Raw genomic sequence first — 9,371 nt, 5'->3', positions numbered from 1 at the left:
TTGTTGCCGCTGTAATGACTTTTGAATTTTTTTTTCTATCTTGAAAGTTGAAGCGAAAGTTTATCCAGAACTTGTAATGTCAGGACAGCCTTAAAAAATGAATGCCGAAACTCATCAAAATTTATGATGGTCTGATGCGGGAAGACAACATCTGTTGCCTTTCTGAGAGTCTATGACGACTCATCATGGCTGTATTACAATGATATCAGAAATTCGATATTCATTTTTGTATGTCATGGAGTCTCGCACAGAAGTGTACAGATGGCGAAAATGCCAACTGAAGCACTGGAAGCTAGGAGGAAGCATGCAGCAAGCAGGGCTATATTTTTACGTGAAACATATGATAACATTATGAATAAAATTGCGTGAAAACAATGGGACATGAATATTTATTTATTTATTATGCTTCAAGTGTTCATATGCGGGACGTTACTGGAAGGGGATGACAACAGCCTAAGAAACATTATACATGATTTTCAATAATGGGCAAAGGTTTCAACTCATGGGTTAGCTTCCTAGACAGCGGATTTTGAAGAGACCAGGTTCATGACTTTCACCACTCGTCTTGTTATGGCGGAAATACAATATGCTCATGCGAGGATTTCATTGCCTTCAGTAATATTCCGTAAGAACTTCTGACATAGACCTCTCTGGAAAGTTATTCTTTGATTCGGAAAGATAAAATAAAAAGTTACATTTAAGTTGTACTGCACCAAAAGAACCAGAAATCGGATCGCCTTATCTGTACCTTCTTCATGAAAGTGTTCTCCCCACTTTGAAGAAAGCGCGCGAAACGTAGAATGTAAGAAGCTGTCGCACCGCGCGTTGTAAACTCTCTCATGATGAATCGCTTCTGGCAGCCGTATCATGGGCTTCTTTTAGCTTTTAAGTCCTAGAGCCACATCTCGAATGAAATGCTTCGAATAAAACTGAATTAGTAAAACTTGCACATGCTCTTTGCCGCAGTTTTTATCCTTCTACAACATTACAATGTACGCTTTCAGACATTCCTAACAATTTAGAGGTGAACTACAGTTGCACTGGTTGTTGATTTTTTGAGTATGAAGCGAAAAGCAGAGATGCTTGGCCATCGCATCCTGCAGCAATTTCCTTCCACTCCCGGAACGGAAGAATCCATCAACGCGTTTAAAACTCTTCGCTAATGTGCCGGCGGCCGCTATATAGTATATTGCCTACGGCTGAACTCTTTTCTTGGCCTAATGCCTTCTGATGTAACTGTAAGCCTGTACGAAACGGTTTAGACGCTAATAGGTACTAGTGCAAGAGATAGGTGTGAAGTGAGAAAGGATTTCTAATTCCCCTACGTGACAAGAAAACTGTTTCAGTTCGAGTGCTGCTGCACTTACGGGTGGTTCTAAAGGCTTTGCTTTGCTCATGTGACGTGGGATACCTTTGATGCATCCAAGCTGAAATGTCTGCTGTGAAATCCATATGAAAGGAACGCTAATTATGATTTGCGTCGTACCGCTGCGGTGGCCTAGCGGTCTGAGCATCCGCCTCGCATGCGGGAGGCGCCAGGTGCGATCTCCAGTGCCGCCGGGTACCCACCGGTGATACAATGGGTACAATCTTTCCCCTGGTCTGGTGCTCGGCTTCTTTGGGGTGAAATGCTTGCGAAATGGGCCTTTGACCCCACCTTGAGTAGAAGAAAGTATCTTGTGTCATGGCGCTCTTTGGCCACAGGTGCCCTTGTGCCATAAAAATCCACCGTCATCAATTCTTGTCGTGATGAAATGCATTAAGATTGGAAACGCGAAATCGACAGAGCAGGAGTGCAATGTTAAGATTCCTTGGCGCAGCGAGCTGCAGACCTAAGCAGCGTTAGGAACCAACTTAAGAAGAAAGGTTCTTTCCTTCACTCTTCACTTCCATTTTTTCAGTCTTCCCATGCCCTCAAAGTTGCTCTTTCGCCTGGGCTTGAGCTGGTCAACAAGGGTCAGCCCTCAGGAAGCAGTAGCGCAGTGTTGTCACAAAAGTAAAAGTTATTGAAACTAGGCCAAGCTAAACTGGCGTTAAAGCCGATCTTATTCCAATATTGAAGCGAAATTCTCAGGAGCAAGAGCAATATCTTATTTTCAGTCCAGCGCCCCAAAACTTAAATACATTCAACATATTATAACCGAAGTGGTCTGGCCGTTCGTCGCGCTCTGGAACTGTGTTGCTCTGCCGGGCTGTAACACCTTCCATGATAGAGAAAACTCTCGAAATAAAATTACGGCTTTCAAAACAGTATTTCGAATGTCGAACGAGAAGGAGATAACTGGGTGCAAGGTTCCGGTAACAGGCAAGTGGTTACTAACTTGAAGTCTTCACCTCCTTGCCGAGTCTTGTGCAACATATGGCATGCGGGCTAGGACCCCACCAGAAAATTAGCAAAATAGGTTTACTAAACTTTCCATTCTGCTTTTATTTGATGGCTTCATGGAAATGAGTTCACAGTAGCACGTAATGCGTAAAATTAATATATTAGGCGTATGTGCTGAAACACCCTTATTCTCTACAAACGCCTTCTGGTTACCTCCTGTACAAGGTGTCTTGAATCCTACGGAAACTTGACAATTATAATTTCTTGTGGAGACCTCCGGAGGTTCCAGCAGTATATGTAAGAATCCTCCCAGTCACTGATCATCCATAAAGCAGCCGTCGTTGGGTTGACCTTTCCAACGACATCATGCCAAAAATTGTAGGACGCTTAAGCTTCGCCTTTGAAAGTGGAACAAGACATCGTGTAGCTGCGCTGCCAGGGAATCCACGCTACGCCATGGCCCGTTCGGCGCGACGCCTTGCCTGCTGAAAACTGACGGCAACGCATTCTTGAGGAAAAGAAATGGCGCAGTAATCGTCACATCTCAGTGGACACCCGAACCGCACCATAAGGGAAGGCTAGAAACAGGTGCCGTAATGAAAGAAAATTGGATTTGAGGAGAGGAAATGGCAAGTGACTGTCTCACATATCTCGGCGGACCGACGCCCCCGATTATAGGTTGCCGGTTCGAATACCTGCCACAAGTTATGCTCTAACTTGAGTAATAAGTTTATGCTGCATGATAGGCTGAATCATATGACACCATCCGGAACATCCCGTGCAAAACGGTTGGCATGACATGATTTTTTCCGATGCGCGGTACCGACTACTACAGCTACGACGCCGACGGTTTTTCGACCGAACGAGCTGTATACACTGTCGCGTGATATTCCACTTTGGTCATTCTCCATTCTTGACGCTAAAGGTTCCTCGTCTGTGAGAACCTTACACCACATGAATGTCTCCCGGCAGCACTAGGACTCAACATCTTTACTGAACTAAGAGATGCCATCCGTGCATCTCAAACACTAAGACTTCAGACCACCCAAGCAGGACGAGCTATCCTACGCCGAGTAGGCACAGTTGCGGACATCCGCGCACTAGACGCGCTATCCTCTCTACAAAAACAACGCAGGAAATACATCAGCGTGGCCCCGATACCAAAATATACACTTAAAGACGTTCACACAGGCAGACGACGAGCGCGAGAATCCTGCCTACGCCGACGCCTAATTCCCCGAACGGGGTTTATGTCGACGCCGCAGCATACCCGGACCATGACAAGTACGCAGTGGCGGCAGTGGACTACCGTTTCTCCACTCTATTTACTGCTTCTGTAAGAGCCGAAACACCAGCGGCCGCTCAGTCACCGCCGTGGCCATTGCCATTAGGCTTTACGAGCCACAAGGCCAAAGCACTCATGTGATAACAGACTCGCAACAACGGTGTCGAAACTTCCTGAGAGGCCGAGTTTCGAAGCAAGTCAGCTGGCTCATGGGCACTACACCCCTCACCAAGCACCACCAAATCACCTGGACACCAGGCCACGAGGGGCTGGAGGGAAATGAGAGGGAAACAAACGCCCCGAGATTCAGCGTCTTCAAAGGAGACACTTCCTCCACCTCGGCCGAGACTGAGGCAACCGGCGCTTGCCAGACGTGCGGCGCTTCGGCTCCGTCATTTTTTGGCAGGAGCCACGACTTATGTCATCGGACCCCATCAATTTCGCTCCCTTTAGATTCGGCAAGTTCATCGGCATCCGTGGACACCAAATTGATCTAGGTGGGCCCAGTTTTACAAATTTTAAAGCGGGTTTTCCTTCCCGCCTCCGGCGCCGACGCTAAGCCTAACAGATGCGTCGGCGTTCGGCTGCGATGGAGCCGCTTTCGGCAAGATGGCAGAAACGCTTCTGCAACGCGGCTATGACCCGGACGCCATGTCTTGGTCGACCGTTCCCGTCACTGTGGAACCGAAATGGGCACCCACGGACACGATCCGCAATGAAAATTCAGCGTGTGCTTGAGCGCCGCTCCAGACGAGAGGCCAAGATAGCGGCGAACGTGACGCCAACCACCGGCAAGGCTGCTGCTACCCGTCTAGCTGGCCTCAAACCCGTGACCAAGTGGAGGCCCAAGCCTGTACCAAAATTCCACAAAGACGACTTCGTCATCGTCATCAAGACCAGGAAATTATTGCCCATCCGGGACGCCTTTCAATACGGCGAACTCGATCCAGCGTTCGGCGCTTTCATCGGGGCGCCTAAGGCGGCCGAGTTGAGCCTCCTTCTATGCAAGGAGAAAAATTTGATCCTAGCTACCACCCGGAACGTCGACGTCGCAGACCGTCTGCTAGGAGAGTTTTCCATCAAAGCGGCCAAAGGAGATGTGCCTCTCGCCGGCCATCTCAAAGAACATGAAGTGGACGTCTGCTATGGGGTCATTACAGTGCATTACAACCAAGAGACGTCCGAGTCTCTCCAACCTTGCGTGCAGAGGAGGAGGGGCACTTTACTAGATATCTGCAAGTTCGGCACCTCAAATAAGGCCCTGGCTCACCTTTGCCGGCTAGGTGAGGCCTCGATACGTGCACTACAACTATGAGATTGTCACAGTGCAGCCATATTTGCGCACTTTTCCGGCCTGCAGCTTGTGTAGAACTGTCGGCCATCGGGCAGACTCTTGCCCCAACCCAACCCAAGATAAGTGTGGCTTGTGTGGACAACAGGCACCCATACAAGAGGGGCTGCAGGCCCCTCACAAATGTGTGCCCAAATGTGCGGTTTGTGGTGGTGGCCATGCCACGAACTCGCGGGACTGGACTGAAAAATATCGGCATACCAAGTCAGCCACCCCTAAGGGCGGTAAATCCAGCGGGACGGGCAGGCAGCCACGTCACCCAAGCAGCATCGGCAGCGATGCTTCAAAACGACAGATGCCTACCAGCGGGAAGGATGCCAAGAGCTGTAAAGTGCCACCACCGCCCCCACACGGCGGCCAGGAGAAGCAAGCCCGCTCACAAGACAACAATGGCGCGGCCGGTTTCTGGGCCAACGCCGTCAAAAATGGCAAACAGGTGACCGGTTCAGGCAGGGTTGCCCCCTCTTCCCACCCCCTCTCCCCTCACCCTCGCTCGGCGGCTGACGCTGAGCTCCACAACCTTGTAGTTTCTCTCCGGGCACAAAACGAGATGCTACTTGCCGAAATTGAAGCCTTAGAGGCTAAAACAACTCCCCCTCCCCCTAGTACCTCCGACACGGACGCTATGGAGAGCGAGATGGCGGTGACGCCGGCTCTGGAATCTTCCCTTGCCGAACTCGAAGCCCGTCTTAATGCAAAATTTGACACCCTGTTGGAGACAGCGATGGAACGCCTCATCGGTAGAGTCATAGAGGCTATCCCCTCTATGATCGCTCAACACGTCGCGACTAACACCCGCCTTTCTTGGAGAGCCGGTCCTCTTAAGGACGCATTTGGTTGGCCCTCCAGATTGTCCCGCCGAGTAAATAACCTTGACGATGACGAAGACAGCTGCCCCCCTCTAGGTGCTGAGCTTCAGCCCCTGGTATCTGGCTCGGGGGCAGCCTCACTTCCACCTCTCACCTCTAAATCTGAGCATGGCGGGACACCCCCGGTGTAGGCGCTCCCCCCTTTCCAAATCGGATCCCCCATTACGATTACTCAATGGAGCTGTCGGGGGCTCCGGTCCCGTTTCAAGCGGGTCGACCTCCGACTTTTCCTTTCAACCTTTGAGCATTTGCCAGCAGTGGTAGCCCTCCAAGAGCCAGGGAAAGGCGCCGCACTAACAAATTATACGACGCTCCAGCCGGACCCCTCGTCTTGTCTATTAGTCCATAGAAATTATAAAGCCAACCAGGGCGACTTAGATATGCAAATTGAATACTCCTATGTAATGGTGACCCTCCTCCCACTCCGCAAGCAGGACCCACCGCTACACATGCTCAATGTATACTGCAATCCGAAATTGCCGAATGTAACATTCGCGGACCTCTTAAGCTGCGCGCTCAGAGTTGCGGGTCGGGACCCCCTCCTGATTTTGGGTGATTTCAACGCTCCCGCTCGGATGTGGGGTTACTGCCGTGAAGAGAAGCGGGGACGCAAGTTGGCGGAGCTTGCGTCAACGCTGGGCCTCACTCTTCACACTGACCCAGTCCACCCAACTCGTATCGGCAACTCCATTACTAGGGATACATGTCCGGACTTGACCTTCACCCGCAACATTCAGTATGCAGACTGGGTCAACACCGAGGTAACCCTCGGCAGCGACCACTGCCTCCTGAACACTACGATTAGGACCCATACTTTCGCGCTACGAACAACACAAGCCCGACTCCCAGATTGGACCAAATTCTGGCAAAATTATAACACTGCCACACCCATACATAAGAAAGGCTACCAGTCTTGGTCACAACACAGAAGTACTTGTATTTGGGCGTGTTGGTTCATAACTTTTCAGGACGACACAGGGGCGCAATAAAAGACACGGACAAAGAAGTAGACAAGGACGAAGCGCTCGTCCTTGTCTACTTCTATGTCCGTGTCTTTTATTGCGCCCCTGTGTCGTCCTGATTGGTCACAACAATTGTTCTTTGGCCTTCGCTCCTGCGAAACTCAAATTCGGCTCTCAGAGGCGGTCTCGGATGTGAACAACCACCTGCTCCACCTCTGGGAGGCCCGGCATTGGCTCGTCCGTCGGTGGCGCCGGCAAAAGCACAACCGGAAACTTAAAGCTCGCATCGCCGAGCTCACTCAACGAGCGGCTGATTATGCGGCCCAAATCGCCTACTCCAACTTGGTGGCCCGATGCAATACGGCCGCGCGGCAAATGTCAAGCCGGAACACGTGGCGGCTGTTTCGCGCCCTAATTGACCCAACGCAAACACGCACGGAAACTCAAATACACCTCCAAAGAGCAATACACAGTTTTCAGGGCAACACAACTCAATTGGCGCACAAGCTCCGGGACCAGTACTTGTGAACCACCCAAGACCCCCGCGGGCCGGCGTACTCTTAGCATGTTCTGAGAACGTTGAGCTGCATCAACCGTTCCACCTCCACGACCTGAGGGCGGCCCTGGCAAAAATGAAACGCGGCACCGCTCCGGATCAGGACAAAATTAGTCAAATTGTTAGCCAATCTCCCTGACCCGGCATACCTCTCTTTATTGAATTACATTAACTCAGTCTGGCTTGGGGAAGTGCCACTCCCCATCGACTGGAAGACCGCCCTTGTCACCTTCATTCCTAGAGCTCGCAAGGCCATCAGCACGGACAACCTCCGCCCCATCTCTGACTTCCTGTGTGGGCAAACTGATGGAAACGATGGTACATGACAGGTTATCCGAGTTCATGGAATCAAAACACCTTTTCGCAGACACCATGTACGGGTTTCGCCCACACAGATCTGCACAGGATGTCCTGCTACAACTCAATCGGGGTGTCCTCGACCCCGTCGAATGCCCGCACATTGACAAGGTCGTACTCGCCTTGGATTCTAAGGGTGCATTCGGCAGCGTTACCCGCGAGATCATTCTCACCCACCTCTTTCAAACTAGCTGCGGCAGAAACGCCTTTCAATACATTCGGCAATTTTTAACCGATAGAGAATCTTAGATTCGAATCCAGGATAAAGAACATGGCCCTTTTCATTTAGGAACCAGGGGTACACCCGAGGGCGCGGTGCTCTCTCCCCTGTTACTCAAATTGGCTATGATGCGCCTACCGGCCCAGCTGGGTGCTGTCGCCGGTGTGCAGCATGCGCTGTACGCCGATGACATCACCCTGTGGGCCACACAGGGTTCCCTTGGAGACATTGAGGCCAACCTGCAGGAGGCGGCGACCATAGTGGACCGTTATTCTCGCCGCTGCGGCCTTCAATGCTCCACCCAAAAGTCTGAATTTGTGCACATACGCCCCTCACCAAAGTGCACAGCCAAAATTTCGTTGTCTCTTGAGATAGGTCCAATGCCTGAAAATATCGAAGTCCCGGTACTGGGGCTCTTTATACGTCAAAACAGACGGTCAGAAACAACATTAGCTAAACTCCGTCAAGTGGGGGACCAGGTGGGCCAGTTGGTTCGCCGGGTTTCTAACAACCGTGGGGGGTTACGATGTGAGGACGCCTTGCGCCTGGCGCATGCATTTGTAACCAGTCGAATTCTATATTAGACTCCATACCTCCACCCGCGGAAGCAAGACGAGGATTCACTCGAAGTCGTCCTCCGCAAAATTATTAAGCGGGCTCTGGGCCTCCCCGTGAACACCTCCAACAAGCACCTCGAACATGAACCGTGAGGACCATAATGGCCGGCGCCTGGCACGGGCGGAAGCCCTGGCCCGCCACTATGGATCGAAACCTGGCGTATCCTACGTGGATGCTCCGGCCCCCATCATGGGGGATGGTACATGCGTATTCCATCCCAGTAGAGATTTGCCCTCCACGTGCGCCTCTTCCCGCGAACATGAACCGTGAGGCCCATAATGGCCGCCGCCTGGCGCGGAGGGAAGCGTGGATCGAAACCCGGCGTATTCTAAGTGGATGCCTCCGGCCCCCACCATGGTAGATGGTACGCGGCCGCAGTCGTCCACCAATCCAAAACAGTGAACGGCCTTACTTTCTGAGCCCGTGACATAACACATGCGGAGGAGGTCGCCTTTGTGTTGGCTGCATCTGATTCCAATTCAAAAGCAATTATTTCCGACTCGCGAGGGGCATGTCGGAACGCCAAGCAGGGATGGGTACCGTATCTAGCCTACCCCATTCTTCAAAACAGCGTCTACACCGGGGACCCCGCGCACCGGCGTATCGTTTGGGCTCCTGCTCACATGGGCCTTGAGGGAAGTGAGGAAGCTGACGCCGCCGCCCGGGCGCTCTCTCATCGGACATTCCCATCCGAGCCCGACGATCAGAAACTCGAATTCACTCCCGCTTACTCCTTCAAAGACATTGTTTTACTTTATTAATCTGGCCACGGTCTTTATCCCCGCCCGCGTAAAGGTCTCTCAAAGGCGGAAGAGCGGCTTCTGCTT

Source organism: Amblyomma mixtum, chromosome 2 (assembly GCF_055824585.1).
Source record: "Amblyomma mixtum isolate Tamu chromosome 2, ASM5582458v1, whole genome shotgun sequence".
NCBI lineage: Eukaryota > Metazoa > Arthropoda > Arachnida > Ixodida > Ixodidae > Amblyomma > Amblyomma mixtum.
The sequence above is the reverse complement of the archived record's forward strand: the minus strand, read 5'-3'. Positions refer to the sequence as shown.